We start from the raw sequence: 11,493 nt of genomic DNA on the forward strand, positions 1-11,493 counted from the left end.
AGGACCAAAATCTAAATAATATTTTTTGATCAAAATATTTTTGTTTTAATTAATTAATTTTAAGTTTATTTTTTGTGCAAATTAAATTAGGACTACTTTTTTACAATTTCTCATTTATTCATCTTCTCATCGCTAGGAGTCTAGGACCACTGCTACGTCATCGTCGTCGTAGCTCTAGCAAGCAAATTTGAACTTGAGTAGGTTTTCAAAAATTAGCATACAAAGTTATCAATCTATTTAAGGAAGAAGCAAAAATATCTCAAAATATAATCATATATACGATTTTCAAATACTTTGATTGTCATAAGCATAAGGATGCAAAGGTAGGAGTGTGATTGCAAAGCAAAAGTTACAAGATCGGCTCAATGCAAAAGCTAACATGGGTCAATCATGTGATAGTGGGGCAAGGCATCAAAGGCTATCAAACAGGATGGAGTTAAAACGATGTGCTCAATATCCACACACTAATCTTATATCAACCTCAAGGTTTCAACTTTCCAATTCCATCAAGCACCTTACAAACCCCAAATTTGATCACAAGCCTGACAATCACAAACCCGTTCGCAAGGAACAAAATGCCCACAACTCATACGTTGCACACCTACCGCTTCAACTTCCGTATACACATCACATCTCTTAAATATAGAAAATAATCCAATAATTATAAAATTGGATAATAACCATAACTTATCTCAAATCCAATAAATCAAAACTTGCCTTAATTATCTTTAATAAAATAATTTCTGAAATTAAGGCTATAAATAACCATATGATTTTGAGACTTGATCATAATAAGACTTTTTCAAAAGCTCCGGGTCTTACAGTTAGGATTTTACTGCGTTGCTTCCATGGTTACACTTTTCTTTGTCTTTTCTTTGTCAAAGTCTTTTCCATCTTCTTCTATTTTCTTTTCTTAATTTCTTTTCTGTTTCTAATTCACCCCACGTGGTTCTCTAATTTTCGTTTCCTCTCCCAATTCATTCCTACGCTAAATTTCTCTTTTAATTCACTCCGTTTTCTAATTCACTCATTCTATTTATCTTATTTCTCTCCAGAATCATCAAATACCAATTCTGATTTTCTCTATACCATGAGCAACAAATCAGAGACTCAAAACTCCATATAATTGACTGTGATCAGGAGGTTGATTTGATCATTTTAGCTTATGAAAATGTTTCTGAAGGGATTTAATCCTGTACACGGAGACTGTCTGAAAGGATTTTCTCAGATTGGATCTTTTTCATAGGTACCATGGAAGGAGCTCTCTATGCTCGTCAAGGGCAGGACCAGCGGACGCAGTGGCTCCGACCGGACATAAAGAAGGCTCGGTTTGTTCATTTGGAGATTGATGCTGGGTTCTGGCATTGGCATCTCACCAACAGAACTAACAAGACCTCGACCAGGTCGTCCAAGTATACTAGCACTCTGGCAGCTTAGCCACCTTCATGAAGACGAAGGTCAGGCTGGTATGTAAAGTGGCTTTAATTTTGTTAATAACTTAGTTATATTCTTCTGCATATCAATACTAGGCATCCTAATCATATTGTTTCAATGCAACATGTGTAGTCGAAGTCATTGAATCGCGAGGCGATATTGGCGGAGACATTCAAGTACACCTACACGCTGAAAGAAAACAAAGAGACATTTGCTGATCAGCGGTCTCAGGACCATTATGTGAGTAAACATACATCTGATTATTTTCTGCTATAAAATTAACAGAGATTAACTGTATATCTTTCAGCGTACTAATCACAATAAATTGTGTTAATTACACAAGAGTCCTATACACAGAGACTAGAGGCCGCAGCTCAACAGTCTCAGCAAGGTGGGGAGGACGCCGCCAATGGCTCTACAGCTGCAGTCATCGATTCTGATGCAGTTTGGTGCGAGACTACCTCAGCGTCGTATAAGAACCATATATACGGGATGGGGTCATTCTTCGCCAATAGCCTCTGCACATCCACGTTGAGGCTATTGTTAGGCTTCGCCACCAGTTGAACTGTCGAGCCTGAGGAAGGCGTGGATTTGAGGCTACAGGTACAGGAGCTCCAACGCAGCCTTCAGCAGCAGGCTCAGGAGCTTAGCGATTATGGGAGAGGTATCAGAAGATCCTCAACTGCGTCACGTCTACAAATGAGCTCAAGATGGAGTGGAAGGAGTCGCTGGAGAAGATGTAGTGTATGGAGGCTCAGATTGAGGTGTACCAGGTCCAGATGCGCATCGCTGGCATCGACCTTGATGGTGGCAGCACTGCTGCTGGTGGCATATAGATATCACCACCTTCTGCGCCACCGACTCAGGGCCACGGGACCGACGACAACAACAACGACTATCTAGATCTGTAGTTATTAGTTTTTCGTTTAATTGTTTCATTGTATTTATTTGATATACTTGACTTTTAATTTATTTGAACATTGTATTATTTATTTTAAATAAAAGCTTTTCATTATTTATGAATGGAACTCTAATTGTTTGAAAAAATTTAAATTTAAAATTAAATTTGATAATTTATTTCAAAGTTAAAAAATAAAAAATTGACATTACCATCGAAATTGTCGTAGGAATAATCCGACGGTAATAGTACGCGAAACAACATTTTTTGGCGCCAACAATACCGTCGGAAGAATCCGTTGCAACATCCAATGATAATTACCATCGGACGAAAAAATTCCGACGAGAAATATTTACCGGCGAAGTTTATATCGTCTGATTGTTTCTGAGACAAATCCAACGGTACTCAGTATTTTTCTTGTAGTGTAACAATCAGCTCTAACGATCTTCTAGTTAAGGACTTCCCCCAATGTGGTGCCCACAACATCCCTCGTGCAACTCTTTCAAGATGTACTCCGTCTGCTCGGGCCATAAACACTTCAGCAAAGGTTGATTGATCCCTCTATTGTATAGTTGGCCCTACACCACTCTATATTTGGCGGTCTCTCTTCTAACGAGCATAGCTTCTTTCGTGTCCTCTGGTAGGTCTCCCTCTTTGAGGAACCATTAGAACGGGTCCATCCAAGAAGGCGGTTTCTAATGGAACTGGTTCACACAAAGGGCTACCGACGACTCTTTCGCCCAATCCTGTATAAGAGATTGGTTTCCCGTTTCGGGTTTAGTGCTAGCCAACTTCGACAACAGGTCTGCCCTAGCGTTCCTCTTCTTGGGAACATGCTGAATAATAACCACCTCTTCAAATTCTCTATACAACTGTTTGGTTTTCTCTGGGTACATTCCAATTGTTACCACTTGGGAGTCACTATTGATTTTGAGTCTTGCTACTCCAACCTCTTTTGCTAGTATTAGGTGATGCATGCACATCTTTAGTAGTTTTTAGTTGTTATTTCTTTAAATAGTGATAGTGATTTATTATTTTTATTAGGAATTTTATGTTTTTAATATATGTCCTTAGCATTTCTTTTCTTAAATTCAAGATAGAGATTTTTTTTATTTAATTGAGATTTTTGGTGCTTTGATCAATGTTCTTTGGAGTTGTTTTGTGCATTGATAAGTATAGGAAATGAAACAAGAATCAAAAGAACAAAGGAGAAAGCTAAGGACACGTTTAAAGGCTTAGAATACACTTTTTCAAACTCAACATTTAAGCCTGGAAGCTTTACCGTCGAACGTGGTGATCATGGCATCCAATGGCACTCGTGCGTACGCATGCCCCCCATGCGTACGCACAATTGTTAAAATAAGTGAAATCATGCATATGCATGACCCCATTTTCACGTCCCACACCAGTTTTGTGACGTCCCACGCTAAAGCAAAACAGAAGCATAACTTGGGCTATGAATTGAAGCAATGTTGCAGGCGTCCCACGTTAGCCACTTGGCGTGCCACAGCAAGTAAAACAGAAGCCAATTTGGGCCAGTCTTTGAGAAGCAAAGTGTGCCATTCAACCTCAACCTCAACCTCCAGGCTTCAATTTCCTCATTCATTCCTCAATTCTCCAAGTTTCCGAATAGATCAAACCCAAGAAGCCAAATTCAATTCAATCTTGAATTTTATGTAATTTGAATTTCATTTGAATTTGTGATCTAGATAGGTTATAAATAGAGGAGCAATCTAGAGCTACGGGACCTTTCTCCTTCCACTTTTCTTCATTCTATTTTTACACATTTTGTAAGCCATGAGTGGTTGAGTCTCTTCTCATTGGGAAAAGAGCTCTATTGAATTTAATGGATCAATTGTGATTTCCTCATCATCTTCAATTCATCTTTCATTTGCTTCTTTAGAAAAAATCTTCGTTTTTCCTTCCAAGGATTCAAATGTATTGAAAGATAGTTTAAATTTCACTTGAATTATAGTTTAAATTTCACTTGAATTCTATGAGAACGTGAAAAAGGGATCATAGAATTGAGCTTGAAGATCTTTCTCCCAATTCTTGTGAATTTGGATTGGGATTGATATGTGATATATAATCAACACATAACTTGATTCATGAAATTGTGTGGCTCTAAATCAGAGGCCAATCTTCATCTCTTCTCATGAGCAATTAGATCAAGACATTGGCAATTAATCAAGTTAAGAGAGATTAAATTACCAAAACACTGGAATTTAATCACTTATGATTTTCTAAGAGATCAATGATTGTATGATTGAAGTTCAGATAAAAAACCATTTGATCCAGAGAATTCAATATCTATGTACCCCAACGAACTTCCCTTATTCTCTTATTCCCTTTCTTTATTGATTACTTTCAATTGACGTTCATTTATTTTATGTCCTTTACATTCTTGCCATTTTCTTTCCATGTAATTTACTTTTCCAGTATTTACATTCTAGTAATTTAAATTCTCAGAAATTTACATTTATGCTCTTTAATTTCAAATCATTTATTGCTTCTATTTACTTATTGCTCAAAGCATTTATATTTTATATTTCTTTTATCAATTATTCATAACCACCTTATAAATTGCCTGACTAGAATACTCATTCAATCATTGCTTGCTTAATTCTTTAATCATCGTGGGATCGACACTCACTCACCATGAGTTTATTACTTGGTACAACCCGATTCACTTGCCGGAAGTTATGCGAGATTGTAAAATCCCGTATCATTAGGCCCCAATCATGGTTTCATATTCTGCTTGATTATTCGAGACCAGGAACTGAACTTGATAGACTGCTCGTAAGTCACCCCCTTCGAGTTTTCTCTAATATTATCCCTACTCTACCAAACGGTTGGTTGGATGCTCCATCAACATGGAGCTTCCACCGTGTATTCAGGGCTTAGGGGGGGGGTTTCAAACAGCACATGGAGGTTCGATGCCACAGAAAGCGCCATTGTTCGGTTGCTCGTTGAGTTGGTTGGTGAAGAGATGTTGGGGACGAGGATCAAGACCTAAATTCGAATTCCGAGGGGAGGAGCAGCTTCAACGAGTTGTCGGCTGGGTAGCGGGTTGGACCACCTGCAAGAACACGCCGATGTCTAAGTTAGTGTTTATACGATGTGGCGGCTAGGTTAGGGTTATAGTGACATATCTAAGGAGAGGGATATGCCCCTCTCTTTTATCCCCATTTGTTCAGGTGGACCTTCCTTCTATTTGAGCCTAGCCCCTTAGAAGCTTCCACTAATTGTCAAGATCTCTTTCAAAGAGATCGCGTGACGTAAAGGGTGTTTGGTTGTACGACTGGGGAACACATCTACTTGATGGGCCTTCGGTCTGTATTGGGTTGGGCCAGAACAGTAAATTATACTGTTACGGATCCGGCCCAACGGATCCCATGACCCAGGATAGTCCCCGAACCCGGCTACCCGGGTCCGATCCACCAAATCCTTCTAGAAGGCCAGGAACCGGCCTACTAAGGTTTCTAACCAACTTTCGAATTCAAACGTCATCCTTATCTTAGTCGAATAAGATAAGATAAGACATCTACCATCTTCTATAAATAGAGGACCCAGGTCCCTCTAGGTATTCATTTATTCCACACACCTTATACCTCTCAGATCCATTCTGACTTGAGCGTCGGATTGTCTTTGCAGGTACCACCCCCCATTGCTCCAGTCAGGTGATCTGGCATCCGCCTCGACCCGTAAGTTTCTGATCCATCTTTCAACCCGTACTAGAGACATCTTGTACATTGGCGCCGTCTGTGGGGAACAACGCCGGTTGAGTCCGAATGGCAGACGGATTTGAGGAGCATTCCATCAGCCACCAAAACGACTCCAGAACGCGAAACCCTACTCCCGAACACCAAGAAGCCATACTTCACGAAAGGATAGCAAGCGCTGTCCATAACAAAGAAGATGATACCGTTGTCACAAAAACTCGACATCCCGAGAATTCGGAAGACGGGTTAGCCCAAATAATCCAAGAACTCTGCCACCGAGTACAGTAACTTGAAGGCCGGGTTGCCACCAAGGAAAAGCACAACACCGGAAACGGAAGTCACGCGACCTCCAGATCCAGGTCCCACCACGGCAGATTGCCAGAACGGCGACACGCCAAGAGACATGATAGAAGCACCTCGCGTGACCAAAGACACGACATATCACCAGAACGACGACACAGCAAAAGATACGACCGCAGCATCTCCCGCGACCCCGTTCACACGGATGACGACCGACGACACTAAGAAACCAAGCGCACGAGAAACGACCACACAATAATGACAGCTACTCCCTTCACAGAAAGGATCTTAAAAGCAAAACTCTCCAAAGGTTTCGATAAACCCACGGACATGAAGTATGACGGAACCAAAGACCCCCAGGAACATCTAACGGCCTTCGAGGCCAGGATGAACCTAGAAGGCGCAGCCGACGCAGTCCGATACGAAGCTTTTCCGGTAACCCTAGCCAGACCGGCAATCAAATGGTTCAACGCCCTCTCTAACGGATCCATAACCAGTTTTCACGACATCTCGCGAAAGTTCATGGCCCAATTTACAACTAGAATCACTAAAGCTAAACACCCCATCAGCCTACTAGGGGTCAGACAGAAACAAGATGAATCCACAAGGAAATACCTCGACCGCTTTAATGACGAATGCCTAACGGTCGACGGACTCACGAATTCCGTCGCAAGCCTTTGTTTAACCAACGGGCTCATGAACGAAGATTTTTGCAAACACCTTACCACCAAACCAGTATGTGGACCATGCACGAGATCCAGAACATCGCCAGAGATTACATCAACGATGAGAAGGTCAGCCAGGTCGTCGCTGCCAATAAACGACAACATAACAACGCCCAACATGGCAACTCGGCGCCCCGGCATAACCTACCACCCAGAGAAAATCAAAGGGACCACCCCAAGCCAACAAGCACAAACCGACCACCCAGAATCGGCAAATTCTCTAATTACACACCCCTAACAGCCCCAATCACCGAGATATACCACCAAATAGCGGATCGAGGTATTATCCCAAAAGCCCGGCAACTCAAAGAAAGAACGGGCGGCAACAAAACCCTTTATTGCGACTACCACTGAGGTTACGGGCACAGGACACAAGACTGTTTCGACCTTAAAGACGCCCTCAAACAAGCCATAAGAGACGGCAAGCTCCCAGGGTTCGCCAAAATCATCAGAGAACCAAAACGCGTGGAAAGAGACAGGTCGCCAGAAAGAGAAGGACGCAACCGAGAACGCAAAAATAACCCCCTAAGAAAAGTCCAGAAGACGACCCGACCATAATAGTAAACGTTATCACAGGCAAAGACGTATCAGACAAGTCAAAATCAAAGCTAAAAAAGGACCTCAAAGTCCTTGCCATCAGAGACCAAACACCAACTACCACTGCCGACCAGACGGTAACCTTCCTACCCGAGGACTGCCAGCACGGTACCTCAGCCAAAGACGCAACTTTCGTCATATCAGCAAGAATCAGAACAGGATTAGTTCGAAGAATACTGGTGGACACCGGCGCAGACTCCAACATCCTCTTCCGAGGAGCCTTCGACAAACTCGGGCTCCGCAACAACAATCTCCAAACACACCGCAACGGCGTCACGGGACTTGGAGACAACTTCCTCAAACCAGACAGTTCCATCACCCTCCCCCTCACCATAGGGACAAGCAATCAAAGGAAGACAATTCTATCCGAATTTGTGGTACTAAAAGACTCCACCGCCTACAACGTCATCCTCGAAAGGAAAACAATCAATGACTTCTTTGCCATCATCTTTACCAAATACCTCCTTATGAAATTCATAACGGAAGACGGCTCCATCGGTACTATCCACGGAGACTGGGAAGTCGCAGAAGAATGCGACAACACCAGCCTAGCTTTACGAAAGAAGTCTCGCAATGCGGCTGGGATATTCCTAGCCGACCTAGACGCCTGACAAGACGGCCAGCCTAGGCTAAAACCAGAAGGCGACATGGAAAAACTACAAATAGGGCAAACCAAAGGCGAATACACTTTCATCAACAGGAACCTCCCGTACGACCTTAAAGAGGATCTTTCCCATTTCCTGAAACAGAACAGAGACTTGTCCGCTTTCACACCAGCCGACATGCCCGAAATAGACCCCGACCTAATGTCCCACCGGCTAGCCGTAGACCCTAAAGCCAAATCCGTGGCACAAAGGAGACGAAAAATGTCCCCAGACTGAGTAGCCGAGGTCAAAAGACAAGTAAAAGCCCTACTCGAAGCAAACTTCATCAGGGAACTACCCTACACGGAAAATGGCGAATGTGCGTCGATTACACGGACCTCAACAAAACCTGTCCAAAAGACGCCTTTTTCCTGCCAAACATCGACGGATTGGTAGACGCCGCGTCCGGCCATCGATACCTCAGCTTTATGGACGCATACTCTGGCTACAACCAAATACCTATGCACCAACCGGATGAGGAAAAAACAGCATTCATCACCTCCGATGGGACGTACTGCTACACAGTCATGCCCTTCGGCCTAAAGAACGCCGGGGCCACCTACCAAAGGCTTGTCAACAAGATATTCCAGAATCTGTCCGGAACCAAACTAGAAGTCTACATAGACGACATGCTCGCCAAGACCGAATCCGGCGAGCAACTCATCAGCGACCTCAAGCTCATAATAAACACCCTACGAAAGCATCAAATGCGACTCAACCGGACAAAATGCGCTTTCAGAATGGAGGCAGGAAAATTCCTTAGCTTTATCATCACGCAACGCGGAGTCGAAGCTAACCCAGAAAAATGTCATGCCGTCCTTGAGATGACAAGCCCAAAAAACCTTAATGACATTCAAAAGCTCACCGGCCGGCTCACTGCGCTATCCCGCTTCCTCGGAGCATCAGCACAAAAAGCAATCCCCTTCTTCAAACTGATGAAGAAAGGAGCCCCCTTTAAATGGGAAGCAGAATGCGAAGAGGCATTCCAACATTTCAAAAGAGTCCTAGCGAAACCACCAGTTCTCGCCAAACCACAAACAGGGGAGACCCTCTACCTATACCTCTCCATAACAGAAGAAGCACTCGCAACAGTACTCATCCGTGAAAACGAGAAAAAAGAACAAAAACCCATATACTTCATAAGCAAAGTCCTACAAGACACGAAAACTCGCTACTCGCGACTAGAAAAATTAGCCTTCGCGCTCCTCACGGCCTCCCGACGCTTGCGACAATATTTTCAGGCCCACCCCGTGACGGTCCGAACCGACCAAGCGGTTAAACAGGTACTACAAAAACCCGACCTAGTGGAAAGAATGCTAGCATGGTCCATCGAACTGTCTCAGTTCCAGATCAAGTTCGAACCCCGAAACGCAATCAAAGCACAAGCCATGGCCGATTTTATCGCCGAGATGACGCCGGGGAACCCCACCCTCGAATCATGGAAGCTACACGTCGACGGCTCATCAAACATCACTTCCAGAGGTGCCAAAGTCATACTCAAAAATCAAAATAGGGTCGTAATCGAATAGTCAGTACGATACTGGAGCAGAATATAAGGCCTTCCTGGCAGGCCTAGCCCTAGCTAGGGACGTCGGAGCAAAAGTCCTGGAAGTAAATACCGATTCACAGGTAGTCAGTTCCCAAATCAACGGAGACTACCAAACGCGAGACCCCCTACTCAAACAATACCTTGCCAAGGTAAACAAACTGAAAAAAGGGTTCAATCGCGTAACCATACAGCACGTTCCCAGAGAACGAAATGCCAGGGCAGACCTCCTCTCTAACCTAGCCAGCACCAAACCAGGACACGGCAACAAATTGCTAATTCAGAAAGTCGTTAAGTCACCATCTATATCGACCACGACTAACGCTTACCTGACACTCTCTAGCCGAGGATCATGGACCTACCATATCCTACAATACCTCCTCGACGGAACACTAGCAGAAGACCCCAAAGAGAAAAAACGGACAAAAAGGGAAGCCGCCAATTACACAGTTGTCGCAGGACAACTATACAAACGCGGATTCTCGCAACCCCTGCTCAAATGAGTCGAACCTGGGGACATGGAGTACATACTCCGCGAAATCCACGAAGGTTGTTGCGGTCACCACATCGGGGGTAAAACCCTAGCCCAGAAAGTCATCCGGGCCGGATACTTCTGACCCACGGTTATCCGGGACTCCATGAAGTTAGTAAAAAACTACGATAAATGCCAAAGGCACGCCAATGTCCACCAGGCCGCCCCGCATAAGCTCAGCATCATATCGGTAGAACGGCCATTCGGCACCTGGGGGATCGACCTGGTCGGACCCTTTCCCACGACACCCGGTCAACTCCGATATCTCATCGTCGCCATAGATTATTACACTAAGTGGATCGAGGCCGAGCCCCTGGCCTCTATCACAGCAACCCAATGCCGAAAATTCTTCTGGCGACAGATCATTACCCAATTTGGGATCCCCGAGATCATCATCTCGGACAACGGAACCCAATTCACTGACAGAAAATTCAGAGAATTCCTAGAAGGACTACGTATATCCCATCGTTTTAGCTCGGTAGAACACCCCCAAACAAAATAATCGTCAAAGGACTCAAGAAACGGCTCGACGAAGCCAAAGGACTATGGGCCGACGAACTCGAATCAGTCCTATGGTCATACCGAACAACCCCCCAAACTACCACCAGGGAAACCCCTTTCCGATTAACATACGGCGTAGAGGCTGTCATCCCAGTGGAAATAGGAGACCCAAGCCCAAGGAAAACGATCGGGGGTAACGACGAGGAAGCAGAATGAGACCTCACCAACGAAGTAAGGAGCATAGCCCACATCAGAGAGCTAGCCCTACAACAAAGAATCAGCCTAAGGTACAACCACGACGTCATCCGACGAGAAGACGACTTCGTCCTATGGCGGAATGACATATGAACTCCATCCCCAGGGGAAGGAAAGCTCACCCCTAATTGGGAAGGCCCGTACAGAATCAAAGCTGCAATCGGAAAGGGAGCATACAAGCTCGAACGACTTAACGGAGACGAAATTCCAAGGACGTGGAACGCCGCCAACTTACGACGATACTACACTTAAACGGACCCCCCTAGGTCATCCCCTATTTTGTTTTTTCTCCTTATATATTTCCCTTCTTTGTTACATTTTTACTTTCCTCGTTACAGT

The sequence above is a fragment of the Arachis ipaensis genome, chromosome B05 (genome assembly GCF_000816755.2).
Source record: "Arachis ipaensis cultivar K30076 chromosome B05, Araip1.1, whole genome shotgun sequence".
Classification (NCBI taxonomy): Eukaryota; Viridiplantae; Streptophyta; class Magnoliopsida; order Fabales; family Fabaceae; genus Arachis; species Arachis ipaensis.